The 16959-nt window shown below is 37.0% G+C and overlaps 1 long non-coding RNA gene across 1 annotated transcript in view; it reads left to right on the top strand.

Annotated features, from left to right (window-relative positions):
• Nucleotides 1-9267, top strand: part of LOC144979454 (uncharacterized) — a 22592-nt gene extending 13325 nt beyond the window's left edge. Inside the window, exons 3-4 of the long non-coding RNA XR_013646705.1 lie at nt 5839-5866; nt 7724-9267. This is a non-coding gene — a long non-coding RNA (uncharacterized LOC144979454). The remainder of the gene's footprint in view (nt 1-5838; nt 5867-7723) is intronic.
• The last annotated feature ends 7692 nt before the right edge of the window (nt 9268-16959 follow it).

The following is a 16959-nucleotide window of genomic DNA, read 5'->3' as shown; positions in this document are numbered from 1 at the left end:
ATAGTGTAGTAGTAGTAGTAGTATAGTAGTAGTAGTAGTAGTAGTAGTAGTAGTTAGTAGTAATAGTAGTAGATAGTAGTGGTAGATAGTGTTAGTAGAGTAGTGTAGTAGTAGTATAGTAGTGTATGTAGTAGATGAGTAGTATAGTATAGTATAGTTATAGTATATAGTATTATATAGTAGAATAGTGTAGTTAGTAAGAGTAGTAGTAGTAGTAGTAGTAAATGTATAGGTAGTAGGATTAGTAGAGTTGTTTAGTAGTAGTTAGTAGTAGTGTGTAGTAGTGTAGTAGTGTATTAGTGTAGTAATAGTATATAGTAGTAGTTAGTAGTAGTAGTGTTAGTATTAGTGTATTTAGTAGTAGTATAGTAGTAGAGTATATAGTGTATAGTAGTAGTATATTAGTAGTAGTATAGTAGTATAGTGTGTAGTAGTAGTGTATAGTAGTGTAGTAGTAGAGGATTTAGTATAGTAGTTTATAGTAGTAGTAGTTAGTAGTAGTAGAGTGAGTATAGTAGTAGTAGTATAGTATAGAGTTATAGTAGTAGTGTTTTAGAGTGTTGTAGTAGTGTAGTAGTAGTAGTAGTAGTAGTAGTAGTAGTATATTGAGTAGTATTAGTAGTAGTATAGTATAGTAGAGATAGTAGTATATAGTATAGTAAGATAGTAGTATAGTATTTAGTATATATATAGTATATGTAATATTATAGTATGTATAGTAGTATAGTGTAGTAGTAGTGTAGTGAAAGATAAGTATAGTAGTATATTGTAGTTATATAGAGTAGTAGTTAGTAGTAGTAGTGTAGTAGTAGTAGTTGTGTTGTAGTTTATTAGTAGTAGTGTAGTAGTTAGTGTAGTGTGTAAGTGTAGTGTAGTGTGTAAGTATGAGTAGTAGTAGTAGTAGTATTATAGTGAGTAGTAGTAGTAGTAGTAGTTGTAGTAGTAGTAGTAGTATAGTAGTATGGTATATTGTATTGTAGTGTAGTAGTATAGTAGTAGTTGTATAGTAGTGTAGTAGTGTAGTTAGTAGTATAGTAGTATAGTATATTAGTGTAGTGTTAGTAGTAGTGTATTAGTAGTGTTGTAGTAGTAGTAGTAGTAGTGTATATAGTGTAGTTGTATATAGTTAGTAGTGTATAGTGTATATTGTAGTGGTAGTAGTATGTAGTAGTTAGTAGTGTGTAGTAGTAGTTGTGTAGTAGTAGTAGTAGTAGTTATAGTAGTAGTAGTAGTTAGTAGTAGTATAGTGAGTAGTGTAGTAGTTTTAGTTAGTAGTAGTAGTATAGTAGTAGTGTTGTATTAGTAGTATAGAGTATAGATTAGTAGTAGTATAGTAGTAGATAGTAGTAGTTGTTGTAGTAGTAGTAGTAGTAGTAGTAGTAGTAGTAGTATTGTAGTATAGTAGTAGTAGTAGTTAGTAGTATAGTATTAGTAGTAGTAGTAGATTGTAAGTAGTAGTAGTAGTATATAGTAGTAGTAGTAGTATAGTTTAGTTAGTAGTAGTATTAGTAGTAGTAAAGATTAGTTGAGTAGTAGTAGTTGTTGTTGTATTATTAGTAGTAGTGTAGTATAGTAGTGTGTAGTGTAGTAGTGTTAGGTAGTAGAGTATTAGTAGTAGTATAGTTATAGTAAGTAGTTGTAGTTAGATAGTTATAGTAGTAGTTAGTTATATGGTAGGTAGTAGTATTAGTAGTGTATAGTAGTTTATAGTAGTTTGTAGTAGTAGTAGTTAGTATAGTAGTAGTAGGTATAGTAGTATGTAGTATAGTAGTAGTAGTGTAGTAGTAGTAGTGTAGTAGTAGTTGTATTAGTAGTATAGTGTAAGTAGAGTAGTAGTAGTGTTGTAGTGTGTAGTAGTGTAGTGTAGTAGTAGTAGTAGTGAAGTGTAGTGTTGTAGTAATAGTTTAGTAGTTGAAGTATTAGTAGTTGAGTTGTAGTAAGTAGTTAGTAGTATGTATAGTAATAGTAGTGTATATAGTTATATAGAGTGTGTAGTATTAGTTGTGTGTTGTTAGTGTTGTAGATAGTAGTTGTGTAGTAGTAGTAGTAGGAAGTATATAGTAGTAGTAGTAGTTAGTTTGAGTAGTGTAGTTTATAGTAAATAGTAGTAGGGATGTGTTGAGTTAGTAGGTTAGTAAGTATGTAGTGTAGTAGTTGTATTTGTAGTAGTTAGTAAGTATTAGTTAGTATAGTAGTAAGTAGTGTAGTAGTTAGTATAGTATGGAGTAGTAGTAGTAGTAGTATAGTGTAGTAAGTAGTAAGTATAGAGTATAGTTAGTAGTGAGTATATAGTAGTTAGTAGTAGTAGTAGTAGTAGTAGTAGTAGTTAGTAGTTGTAGTAGTAGTAGTAGTAAAGTGTAGTAGTTTAGTAGTAGTAAGTAGTAGTGTAGTAGTAGTAGTAGTATATAGTAGTATAGTAGTATGTAGTAGTATGTAGAGTGTAGTTGAGTATAGTAGTAGTAGTAGTAGTAGTAGTTAGTAGTAGTAGTGTGTAGTAGTAGTTAGTAGTAGTAGTATAGTAGTAGTTAAGTAGAGATAAGTAGTAGTAGTTATTAGTAGTAGTAGTGTAGTGTTAGTAGTAGTAGTAGTAGTAGTAGTAGTAAGTGTAAATAGTAGTAGTAAGTAGTAGTATAGTTAGTAGTAGTAGTATAGTAGTAGTTGTAGTAGTAGTGTAGTTGTAGTGTAGTAGTAGTAGTAGTAGTTTAGTAGTGAGTTAGTAGTTAGTAGTAGTGTAGTAGGTAGTGTAGTAGTTAGTAGTGTAGTAGTAGTAGTGAGTAGTAGTAGAGTTTAGTGTAGTTAGTGTAGTAGTATTAGTGTAGTAGTGTAGTAGATTAGTAGTAGTATGTAGTTTAGTAGTAGTAGTAGTAGTAGTAGTATAGTAGTAGTAGTAAGTAGTAGTAGTAGTAGTAGTAAGTAAGTATAGTAGTAGTAGTATGTAGTAAGAGTTGTAGTAATGTAGTAGTAGTAGTAGTAGTAGTAGTAGTAGTAGTAGTATAGTAGTAGTAGTAGTAGTATGTAGTAGTAGTAGTAGTAGTAGTAGTAGTGTAGCAGTTTAGTAGTAGTAGTAGTAGTAGTAGTAGTAGTAGTAGTAGTAGTTGTAGCAATAGTAGTAGTAGTAGTAGTAGTAGTAGTAGTAGTAGTAGTAGTAGTAGTAGTAGTAGTAGTAGTAGTTAGTAGTAGTAGTAGTAGTAGTAGTAGTAGTAGTAGTAGTAGTAGTAGTAGTAGTAGTAGTAGTAGTAGTAGTAGTAGTAGTATTAGCAGCAGTAGATTTTCCCCCTACTCCTCCCCCCCTTCCACCCACCGTCTACCTACCAAGCAGTGACTGGGTACCTGAGTCTGTCCAATATGGCGGAAAGTACTTTGCCATAGACAATCCAAAAGGTAGCAAACAAGAAACTGATATCATACTGAGAAGTGGGCGAGACGGTCTGAAATAATATTGACTATAGCCGTGCTGGATCCCAATCCTGTTCCACGTATAGCAAGAGCTCTATGAACTCTGCCATTTCGACCCTCCAGACACTGTGTTAGGCTAGAGTCAAATGTCGCCTGGAAAGGGGTAAATGTATGATAACATACAACATACATGATAACAAGCTTGCTAGTATTTGTATTGCGCAAAAAAATAAAAATATAACGAGTTTAATAAATACAAAGAAATGAAGGAAATCGTTTATTCCACCCGTACCAGTAAGATTATTCGATATTTTGTAATCAAATGGTATGGTGTTATAGTCCGTTCTAAGTCTCGTGTGTACAAAATATCTCAAATTCCTCCAAAGTTACAAAATATGATGGCGTGATTTTTTGCATGCGGGATTATATTTTAAGTGACGTTACGAATTTTGATTATTGATAGTGATAGACCAAAAAGTTTTCTCACAATGACGAATTCCTGTGATCTTTTCATCATTTGCAATAAAATATGACGCAAACTTAATAATGTTTACAGCAATGGTGTGTTGATTCTCTTTCCCCAATATATTCACAACAAAGTTGCATTCAGTGGCGTAGCTTAGCTAATAATTATTGTGGGTTGTAAAAAAAGTTGTTTGAAATAGTATAACAATAGATACCGTTTAAATAGTACTTAGCAATGTTGAAAAATGCTCACATCGTTTATAATTTATCTCTTCCCTGTGAATAACGAACATGTAATATATTGGACAACACAAGAAGCCTGTGAGGTACACACACACACACACACACACACACAATATATATTATATATATATATATATATATATATATATATATATATATATTAGTCAAAGACATTGATGTAAGAATTAAAAAAAAAACAGGGGGGGGGGGTCCTCCAAATTTTACTCCCATCTTCGATAGGACAAGGAGAAATGCCTTTCACAAAGACATAATCCCCAACCAACTGTTGAGCAAGACAACTCATAAAGGTCGCACAAACTCCACTGGCCACCCATCGAGCAGGCTACATGTACATGTTTATCATTCTTGAATTAAGTTCACTGAGGAGGGGGGGGGGGGGGGGGGGGGCTTTGAATGTGATAATGTGAAATGTCACTGTATCTAAACTTCTTTATCCATGTAATTTTTGTACATTGTAACCTTTCAAAGGAACCGTCAAATACAAGAGATGCATAGTCACAATGATATAATTATTAATTTGTCCTCTCCATTCTGAGTTCCTGGTTGTTGGCAATCTATTAATAATATTGCTATACGCCTCAAGATATGAAAGAAAATTCCGCGCTTCGCCTCACTGGAGAAATACTTGACCATTTTCCTCATTGTGACAACTGTGCATGTTTAATCCATATTGTTATCAGTATTTTTTTAGGAATGTTGAAATCACAACAGGCAGCTATTAAAATGTAACAATTGTTTATGTCAAGTGTGTACAATTTGCCGTGTCATTTTGAACCCAGCGTGTCAATGTTAGTGAGTAGTACACATGAATCTCGTGAAAAGTAAACCCCTGGTCAAGCCTGTGGAGAGTTCATTGATCGTCATCACAACATGACTCACTGTGTATATAATACTGTTATTATAAACCATCCATTTGTTCACTCTTCCCAGACCCTTCCGTTTTTTTTATATACCGTAAAGTAGAAAAATCCCCAGTATTGTACTGTTACCGGTGAACAAAAAACTCGGCTTAATGTCACTAACAATTCTAGTGTTCGAGCCAATAGGATTCAAAAGTCGTAACGTCACTTCCTTTCTAATGACGCATGGTAACTTAGTAACACTGGCTCTAAACTATCAGAACAATGGCGGACGCCCGTATGAAATATTTCTCCGGCGAGCATAAAAGCATATCCAGAGGGAAAAAACCCCCATAAATTTGATCATGTTTTGACTTTTACACATTCTGACCACAAGACATATGAAAAGTTCTAGCCAGCATGAAAAATATAAAGTAATGATTTTTTTTATTTAGAACCAAGATGGCCGCCGTTGCCGGGCGACGTGACATCAGACTATTGAATCGTATTATCAATAAAATCCATTAGAAGGTTGTGGAGACATTCACGTCAACTCGTGCGCACGGGTTGTGGAACGGACTGTAATACTTCTCTTCACCATTCTATCTTTCTCCTGCTTGAATGACATTTTGACCCAAAAATAAAAACGTATTCATGCGCATCAAAAGATTATTTATAATGACCAATCAGCTGTCTTTTACACCAAATTCCCCACCAATAAAATGTGTGAAAATATTCTGCAATGGTTGAATAAAATTTTTATTCAACGCGTTCAAAGCATTATTCAACGATGACGTATATACTAAGAAATGATAGGGTTTTCCATTGAGAGGGCTGGAATAAGAATATTAATTATTTCTTTCTTCCTTTTCAGCTCAGCCAAACTTTTTACAGATGATGCTGTAAGTACTCACTGCATTTAATACCCGAGGCTTATCTATCTATCTATCTATCTATCTATCTATCTATCTATCTATCTATCTATCTATCTATCTATCTATCTATCTATCTATCTATCTATCTGTCTGTCTATCTATCTATCTATCTATCTATCTATTATCTATTACTATCCTATCTATCTATCTATCTATCTATCTATCTATTACCATCTATACTATCTATCTATCTATCTACCTACCTATCTATCTATCTATCTATCTTATCTATCTATCTATCTATCTATCTATCTATCTATCTATCTATCTATCTATCTATCTATCTATCTATCTATCTATCTATCTATCTATCTATCTATCTATCTATCTATCTATCTATCCATTTATCTACCAATCTATCTTTCTAACTCTCGTCACCATCACCATCATCAGAGGGAAAGTATATTCGAGAGATAAGCATCTCTCTGAATCACCGTCAGCACAACGTTTATTGGGCAAGGGTGAGATATAATGTCTAACCCGTATGACGTAATATCACATGATGAGATGATTGAAATATGGATTGTAAACTCGTGACGTGTACACACCATAAGAAAACAGCGAGACATTAGTTGAGATTTTTTAATAATAATAATTTGTGTACACGTCACAAAGGATTCCCTCGTATTTTAATTGACTGATCACGTGATCACGCGTATGTCAAGAGCGTGTCTTACGAGAGGCATCTAACATGCGGGTGCAAAAACGATGCGAGCTCTTGAATCTCAGTAAACAAAATAGAAATGTCAAGGCCAGTCTTAGATATGAGAAAATGTAACCTTGAATGCATTCACCAAGTGTTTTAAAGGCGATTTTCAATGTGTTCTAAATCAGCAGCAACACTTATCATGTGGGAGAAGACATAAGGCACAATTATCATTTAATAATTTTGAGAAACACTGCTGTTAATAACAAGATACTCATTTTACACCTGAGTACAGTGATAAAACATCAATAAAAGCCTTTTCCAAGGACTCAATTTAATGACATTCACAACGGGTTTTCCCACCTGACACCTACAGGTAGTCAGCCTAATGGTATATCAATAAACCAGAGAGGCTGCGAAACAAAGCACAATATTGTGTGCATATACGTGCATTTATCTAAACATGTTACCTTCCAGCATTTGACGAACCTCGACTTGTGTGAGAATCTTTTTGACGATCACTTGGCCAAGTCGACCTACCTGTTGGATTAACGATCATGAAATGGCGAACCAGGTGTCTTTCTCTTTTAGGATTTTATATCCTATTCCAAGCCTTCTCTGACTTTGATTTGTAATTGGGAAGAAAAGTATGATGTAAAAACGGGTTCCTGTCTCATTGGAAGTGTAAAATCGCTCTTCCAGAGGACTGACTACATACAATGTCTAATTGATCTTCTGGTGTCAGAGTGATGCCATCTTGTTTTCTAGTCTAAATATTTGCTGTTTGTCAATACAGATCATCCATCTCCGATCTTCTGGTGTCAGAGTGATGCCATCTTGTTTTCTAGTCTAAATATTTGCTGTTTGTCAATACAGATCATCGAAATCCTAAAAATCTGCCTATTCATCCTGCTACTGAAATAGTCAGTGGTACGGTCTTTGCTTCGTATTCGAACGGTACTGAGTTCGATCACCCGCCGCTGCGTTGTGTGGCCTTGAGCAAGTCACCCCGCCCTAGCTCAATTTGCGGCGCTGCACTGCGGCTGACGCCTGGGTTCTTCAAGTCTTCCCTTGGATAATACCCAAGAGACAAATTTCCCCTATGGGATGAATAAAGGGAATTTATATTATTATTTATTTATTAAAACCTTGTTTATTTATTATTTTATTTTTTTCAGAATGAGGAACATGTTTGACCTGAACTGGCTCCCTATGATGTACTACATGTCTGCCATGGGCGGGGGATCGATGGGGGCCGGTGGATCCAACAGTCTTTACCCACTGTTGTTTTTGGGCAACATGTAAACATTCCCATCATCCCCCCTGCCCTGCCCTGCCTGCTACCAACACCAACACCAGCCCTACACGGTTAACAAATTGGTCACGCCACTGACAATTGCGTCTTCTCGTAGCTCACCACAAAATTGGAAGATGATACGCCACTGATTTTTGTTTTGTATTTTTTAAAGAAGGAAAAAAAAAGAAAGAAAAAAAAAAGCAGAACAAAATCATAGTTTTTGCTTCTGATTCAGATTTTTTTTGAATTCTAAAAAAATAGATTTCTGAATATCATTTCTAAATAGGTCAAAGGTGGCTTTTAATTTTTGTTATATTTAAAAAAAAAAAGAGAGAAAATGAAAGTCACGTAACATCCATTGGTATTACTACATATATCATCTTCATCAATATTATTAATACTATTATTACTATTATTATTATTATTACTATCAATATGCCATTCAACCATTTACTCTCACGTCACATCCATTCATATAATAATATCCATCATTTCTCCATTATTGAAAATCTGGTCTGAATCGTCCGGCCATCGTCAGTTATTGTAACTAATATCCTAAACTAGATTTCTTTCAAAAATTTAACATCTCTCTCACTATATATTTGGCTTTGCAATGCGACTTGGGCTTTGTCTGAACCCTCAAACACATCGCTGTTATCAACGGTCTTAGTGAGCACTTTAAGGTAAGATTTGAAGTTCGGGTAAAATCTCCCCCCCCCCCTGTAAGGTTTACATAAAATTAATTTAAATCCTGTCTAAACACAAAGAGACCAAAATTTACTACTTAATTTTTTCCCTGGCATTTTCTCATATTTACAAACGTTCAAAAAATAGTTGACCTCTTCTATTTGTATGACCCAAAAGTGATAATAATTTGGTATACAACTAAGCTTCTTTTTTCTAAAAATAGGTATGACTGTATATATATAGAATGCATTGCATTCATTGGATCACTATTCACCCACCCATCTCACCCCTACCCGTACCCCACTGGTGTTAAAATCATACGATTGACATACTGACAGTTCACAATAACATGATTACAACATTTAAAGTCATGAGCATTTGTCAAATATGTTTTGAAAAAATCCATCTTCAACCTAATTTTATTTTATAAAATATTGAAATCACAAGAAATCTTAGAGCAAATCTTCTGATTTTGATAAACAAGACAACAAGTTGCTTCCCTTCCCGTACACCAGGAGAAATTCTAGATTGTCAGAAATCGAAAAACTTCCCACAAAACAAGAGCCAATTTTTTGGAATGATTGTCTTGTTTCTATCATTTGATATCAACCCGTCAATGAATATCTCATCGTTCACCATCATCATCCTCGTCATCATCGTCGTCATCGTCATCGTCATCAAAACCCATTGTGATTTATCTTTGTATAGAATAAACATCGCCTAAGCATTTGTAATTTATACCATTTCTTCTTGTCATTTATCAATTCATCAACGTGTCGTTGTCGACGTGCGCTTATTTTCAGGTCTGATAACCCAATTCATTATGGGCTCATTGTTGTTATGGAAATTTCAAAAATGACTCAAGATATTGTCCATTACAACAATGTTAAACTAGGCCCATGAGCGGTTTCGGATGTCAGACTTGCATAAATGTACACATTGGTTGTTGTTGTTTGTTGGGTTTTTTTTTTAACTTGGTGGGGGTGGGGGGTTGAAGGTCATCTTTGTCTATTGATTGATGAAATCAAATCTTCTGTGTCAAAAAAGTAACAAAATGTGACGCGTCGAATCCATTCGGTGTTGTGTCGTAAGGGACAAGATGCACCAAACTGGGTGTAAGGTCAACTTGACCGATCTGAGAACCCAAATACTCTTCAACAGTCGTAACGTCACTTCCTTCCTATTGACGCATGGTAACTTAGTAACACTGGCTCTAAACTATCGGAACAATGGCGGACGCCCGTATGAAATATTTCCCCGGCGAGCATAAAAGCGTTTCCAGAGAGGGAAAAAAGCATAAATTTGATCATGTTTTGACTTTTACACATTCTGATCACAAGGCATTTGAAAAGTTCTAGCCAGCATAAAAAATAAAAAGTACTGATTTTCTTTGTTTAGAACCAAGATGGCCGCCGTTGTCGGGCGGCGTGACATCAGACTATTGAATCGTATTGTTATGGGCCCGTTGTTGTCATGGACGCTTAAACTAACGCAAAACATTGTCAATAACCATGTATAAATGAATAAATAATAAATTCCCTTTAAGGGGGAATTTTTCTTTAGGATCTATTCCAAGGGAAAACTGGAATAACCCAGACATTAGCCGCAGTGCAGCGCCGCAAAGTGAGCTAAGGCTAGGTGACTTGCTCAAGGCCACACGACGCGACGGGGAGTGGAACTCGGTACCTTTCGGGTATGAAGCAAAGACCGTACCGCTGAGCCAGGCTATAAATCAAGCATAAAGTAACGTTCGGTCATCAGACCTGTCAATCCGTACACCTTTGGTTTGACTCATTAGAATACCCCAGACTTGGTACCGTTTTGAGGTGGCTGGTCACCGATATTTGTAGGATCCTGTCCCTCTTGTGGCTCTCCCAGCATTCCTGGCTGATTCCAGACAAACCAGCTGTGTAACCATACACTAGGGGTGCCTCATCTAATATATATATATATATATATATATATATATATATATATATATATATATATATATATATATATATATGATAGATAGTTCGAAGATGACGTCACTCATGTCTTTGTTATTGTTTTTTGCCATCCGCGTTTATGAGTAATGCTCACTGAACTGTATTAATCTGACTATAAACATTCATGGATACACAGAGTTTTGTGTGTTGGTCCGTTATACTTCCGGATGGCAATGTTATGAGCTTCTTAGCCTAGGGCATACTATCTATCTATCTATCTATCTATCTATCTATCTATCTATCTATCTATCTATCTATCTATCTATCTATCTATCTATCTATATATCGTGTTTCCTTGAAAAGGTCAAAGGCCGAAACGTCGTTTGTTTTGTGTTGTTCTCTTATATATGCGTCACATTTACTCCCTTTATCTGTCTCTCGTGTCACCATATATGATGTGTGGCCTCCATATGGTTACTTTTTACTTATGCGGTTACTTGTGTGGCTATGTGGTCTAGTGGTATGACATTCACCTTCGGATCGTAAGGTCCAGGGTTCGAGTCCTGCTCTGGGCCGTCTTAGTCGAGTCCCTGAAAAAAGCTCTTAATTCACATTCTCTCAACGTACTCGTGTGTAAAATGAGTACCTGGGCGTTAACAGTGTTGTCTATGTCAGTAAATACGTTTGACTATCGCCTAATAGGCGCCATGTCTCGTTCTACATGTTGCGTATTGCTGTTGGCTAGGGACCCGTTGTAAAAGCACTTTGAACATGTTTAGTGGGCATTGCGCTATATAAATACTCAAGTTTTTTTTTAAAAGACAAGAGGCCAGTTTTTCTATTGCAAAGTAGAAATTGGTGAGGTGTTTTTTTGGAGGGTAAACAAACTAATGAAAGGATGGAGTGAGAAAGGCATACCGAGTCTGTATATCTCCCATTCTGTGTCAACAGTTTTGAAAAAAAAAACGTTAGCATTTATATAGAGCAATGTCCACTAAACGTGCTCAAAGCGCTTTACAAAGGGGTCTCTGGAAAATAGCAACACTTAACTTATTGGACAAAACATGAGCCCTGTTAGGCGATATTGCATTTTTTGTTTTGGACAGAGACAACGCTGTTAAAGTCAGGTACTCATTTTACACCTGAGTATGGCGAGAAAATGTGAGTTAAGAGCCTTTTTCAATGACTCAACTATGTACCGCTAAGAGCGAGTCTCGAACCCAAGACTACAAGCCGTATGAAGTATAAATTTTCGTCTTTTCGTCAGTAGTTTAATTGCGAAAAACTTTTGACAACATCCAACGTTAGAATCGTGTATGTGACAGAATATGAATTGTCCATATAGAACATTTTACCACTCAAGTCACGAAGGCTCATATATCAGGTCCTCAGATGAGGCATGTTTGTTGTGTCGAGAGTTGAGGAATGTGGAGCGGTGACGTATGTCCGGTTTGGTGTCACGTCACAGAGGAATGCTGGGATTGTGACAAGACCGGTCAACACTTCATCAATGTCACAGAGCGTTGAAATATTTACCGTGTAGTAAGACATTTCCCGTCATTCAGCAGTGGAAATAAACATCACTGACATTGCAGGAAGCTGTGCAGTGGCGTAAATAATCGTGTCTCGGGGTGTGGCAAAACACAATGGACACGAGGTGGAAGGAAACACAACCACGCCTCTCGGACAGTCGTCATAATGTAAACAATGGCAGTGATTGGTAAACATAGCAAACTACGCACGCTTTACTGTCTGTGGTAGGTGTGGAAGTAAACTATGTGTACACTTAAGACTTAATAATCTGACCGAGAAAATCGTTGATAATTATTCACCCATTTCGTGGTTTAAAATAATAACAATGATCAGAGCGAGTGGTCGATTTAATTTACGTTGTTGTTTATAAACAGCCATGTTGTCCGAGCACGTTTGAAGGTTTGTCACAAATTCCACGTCTTGATTGGTCAAAATTGGTTGATGTACATTGAGCTTGATCAGTGACTCCCCCCCCCCCGATACTTTAAGGTGTGCCATGGTCATTGGACATGAAGTACAAATAAATGGGGTGGCTCAGCAAATGAAATAGCTTTTAAATTCTATCCCCCCCCCCCCAAAAAAAAAAACAATAAAAAAACAAACAAAAACAAACAAAAAACAAAAATAAAACATTTACTGAGCACGGGACACTTTGGACTCTATAACCGTTTCAAACAATAAGGAAACATTGAAAACGGTAATTCTTTACATTTTATTCAATAGGTCTTAAAAATGACAACAACAAGCCCCCCCCCCCCCCCCCCCCAAAAAAAAAAAATACAAACAAATACAAAACAAACACAACAATTAAAATATCCAACAATAATAAAAAAAATATTATCAAAAAAAAAAAAACAACAAACAAACAAAAGAAAAAAACAAAACAAAAACAAAACAAACAAACAAAAAAAAAAACAACCCCCCCCCCCCCCGCAAACAAAACATTTAAAAAACCCCACAAAAAAACCCACAAAAAAACCCCACAAAAAAAAACAAAAAACAAAACAAAAAAACCCCCAAACAAACAAACAAATAAAAAACAAACGAAAACAAATCAAAACAAAACAAGACAAACAAAGACACCCCTCAAGAAAAAAGTCAAAGCCAACAAGATGGTGATGTATGGCCACCCAGTGGGAGTTTTGCCATACCAATACCATCCACACCCCACGCCACTGCAAGAAGTCAAAAGTCGTCCTCCTGGACCATCATGTCCACGTCATCGACGTTTGGATCGGATTCTCTAGCGTTGGTCAGGAATAGAATAGTAAATTTCTTGCTACCCTTTTGACAGGACGTTAGACTGTATTTCCCGTCAGATCTAACAGTACTTGCCACCCAGGCATTTTTGTATTGACGGTAAGGGGTAGGGGAAAGGGGGGGGGGGGGGGATCAGAAAAATTATCGACTTCACCGTGATCAATAATGGACCTTTTGATGCGAGTGCTCTATCCATTGAGTTATCGGGAATTCCGGCAGTCAAACGATTCTCCGTATAGGGAATGAGAATAGCGGAAGAGTAGCGTCCCTTGATTGGACGTCACCCATAGTCTGTGACGTCATCGGCGGAAAAGTTATTAGAGAGAGAACGTCATGTTGGTTGTGTCGCTTCCGCGAGGACGAGAGACGCGTGCGCACAACCAACATGACGTTCTCTCTCTAATAACTTTTCCGCCGGTGGCGTCACAGACTATGGGTGACGTCCAATCAAGGGACGCTACTCTTCCGCTAATCTCATTCCCTATCAGTTTTACAATGATTGTGATTGTGACGAAATGGGTTTTGTCAGGCAAACATATTCTCAATGCTTTGACCCTTAAAACTTATATAGGGTAATATCCACTACATGTGCCCAAAGCTCTATACAGGGGGTCCCAAACCAACAGCAACACAACATGTAGGACGACACATGAAGCTTGTTAGGTGATATTAAAATTGTTCCGAACAGAAACAACGCTGTTAACGACCAGGTACTCATTTTACACCAGAGTTCAGGGAGAGAATGTGAGTAACGAGCCTTTTACAAGGACTCAACTATGCGCCGGCCTGAGCGAGACTCGAACCCAGGACTTTCCGATCCGAAGGCGAGTGTCATATCAGTAAACCACATAGCCGCACAACTCGTTGTTTAAAAAGAAGGAAATGTTGTATTTAGATAGTAAATTGTTAAGAACTGTAAAATTATACCGTATTGTTGTACTAGCGTTCTACTCAAAGGGTGGCAGGCAATTTATATTATCCCTGTTGTGCTATAGAATCGGGATGGGGTGGGGTGGGAGGGGGGGGGGTAGTCCTTCAGAGCCATTCGGTCCATGGAGCCGGAGTTTATCCCGGTTTCTGTAGCGTGAAACGAACAATAGAAATTGCTTGCTACCCTTTGGATAGGACGCTAGTCTATCGCAAAGTACTTTCCGCCAGATCTAACAGAAACAGCTACCCAATCACTGCAGGGTGGACGGGGGAGGGGGGGGGGGGGGCAGAACAAATCTAGACTGCACACGGGATCGATTTCGGTCCCTTTGCGTGTGAATCGAGTGCTCTATCAACTGAACTATCGGGAGCCCCTTGGGGTGGGTGGGGGGAACACTGGCTAAATATTATGGTTGACGGATCTGAAGGACTTCTTTGTTGTTGTTGTTGTGTGTGTGTGTGATCACATTCATGAAGTCCTTTGTATAGATAGAATGCGCTTGGCCAAGGAGTTCACAACATTGCCATCCGGAAGTATAACGGACCAACACACAAACTCTGTGTAACCATGAACTTTTATAGTCTGGTTAATACAGTTTAGTGAGAACAACTCACAAACGCGGATGGCAAAAACAATAACAACGGCCTGAGTGACGTCATCTGCATACTATCTATAGGGAATGAGATTAGCAGAAGAGTAGCGTCCCTTGATTGGACGTCACCCATAGTCTGTGACGTCACCGGCGGAAAAGTTATTAGAGAGAGAACGTCATGTTGGTTGTGCGCTTCCGCGAGGACGAGAGACGCATGCGCACAACCAACATGACGTTCTCTCTCTAATAACTTTTCCGCCGGTGACGTCACAGACTATGGGTGACGTCCAATCAAGGGACGCTACTCTTTCGCTAATCTCATTCCCTATCTTCATGTAATTTAACAGTCAAGCCTGCCCTTGTTTCATCGTGGAGTCAAGCCTGGGATCCCAACATCTAATCTACTGTTGATGTGAGACTTTAAATGGATTTCATATATTTGTTTTTAAGCTCCCCCCCCCCCCAAGGAGATATAATTTGTCCTCAAATTTCAATTGCCATTAGACAGAAATAACAAACGTCATTGGTTGTACAGCGAGAGAGCAAACAAGAATTGCTAATATTCCTATCAAATGAAAAAAATAAGTAAACAAACAATCAAACAGAAAAACAAAAACAGAAAAACAACAAAACAAAATACCAGATGTCTGAGGTAGCGGGTTTGATCTCAGTTGATCCGAGTGTAAGCGTGCAAGATGTAAGAGTTTATCCTCTGGGCCATCTACCTCAATCCCCGCCTCTTATAACGTTATGTAGATACTCTGACCCAGGAGGATTTTCATTGTCAATAAGTCATTTTCCCCTTGTCAGTGGCGGTTTGCTCCGGGATTAACACGAGCCGAGCTCTCCCTAACAGGGACGGACATGCAAGTACAATAAATCAACATCTTGTCGTTTCTTCACCATCTTCACGTAGCAGAACAAACGGGATCAATTCGATTTCTTGGCATTTGTGACTTTTCACTTTAATCCGGTAATATATTGAGGTGGGGGGGGGGGGGGGGGACTAAATGCAGAAAAATAAAGTTCGCTTAATTTTTTTTTTTGTTCATTCTCCCCAATTTTATAAACTTAATACAAGTCTGATTTCTTCGACAATAAATTCAATTCTCGTCATCTAAATCATTCCAAATCAGTTATAATAATAATAATATAATAATAATAATAATAATAATAATAATAATAAATAATAATAATAATAATAATAATAATAATAATAATGAAAGTTATTATTATTATTATTATTATATTATTATTATTATTATTATTATTATTATTATTATTATTATTATTATTATTATTATTATTATTATATGATTCAATGTCACTCATCCTGTCACAGCGTACTGTAGTTTTGACTTCCGTAACACTCCGATACATCACGAAGAATATTATTATATTATGTCACCAAATGGACAAAATCATTGACTTATTTGACCTGCCTTCCCATGACCATTCATTTTCCATGTCAGTGGTGTTTTGAGTTTGGGATTATCAGAGCTTTGCCCTCCCAATGCCATCATCATGTTCTTCTCCTAAATACATCATTGTTTAGCATGCCCTCCATTATCCGTCTGTAAGCATGACTAGAATCTTGATAAGATAATTCTGCCACTTTATTTCTGCCTTGTTAACTATTTCAAATTTCCATCATCAAAGGAGAAATGATGACATAATTCGATTATTTACGTGGTTTTTTGTACGTCTCTTTTCATTGCACATTGAGTGTAACAGTCGGCAAAATTCTACCGCTTAGGGTGAATGGTAAAAGAATATGTAAAGCCATGATTTTTGTTCATATTTATTTCCTCTTTTTTCAATCAATCTTTACTACTATGGGGCAGCGTGGCTCAGCGGTACGGTCTTTGCTTCGTTCCCAAAAGGTACCGAGTTCGACTTCCCGCCTCGTTGTGTGGCCTTGAGCAAGTCAACTCGCCTTAGCTTACTTCCGCGAGGACGAGAGACACAGGCGCACAACGAACATGACGTTCTCTCTCTAATAACTTTTCCGCCGGTGACGTCACAGACTATGGGTGACGTCCAATCAAGGGACGCTACTCTTCCGCTAATCTCATTCCCTATATAAAAGCTCAAGTTCTTTAATTTAAAAAAAAAAAGGAACTAAACACAAGGGGAGACAATGAGTGGCAGCGAACCGACTTCGGTCGAGAACCTGCCTCAAGGCA

The sequence above is a fragment of the Berghia stephanieae genome, chromosome 9 (genome assembly GCF_034508935.2).
Source record: "Berghia stephanieae isolate SIO BIC M18660-M18661 chromosome 9, UCSD_Bste_1.3, whole genome shotgun sequence".
Lineage (NCBI taxonomy): Eukaryota > Metazoa > Mollusca > Gastropoda > Nudibranchia > Aeolidiidae > Berghia > Berghia stephanieae.
This window is presented reverse-complemented; position numbering and strand designations above follow the sequence as displayed.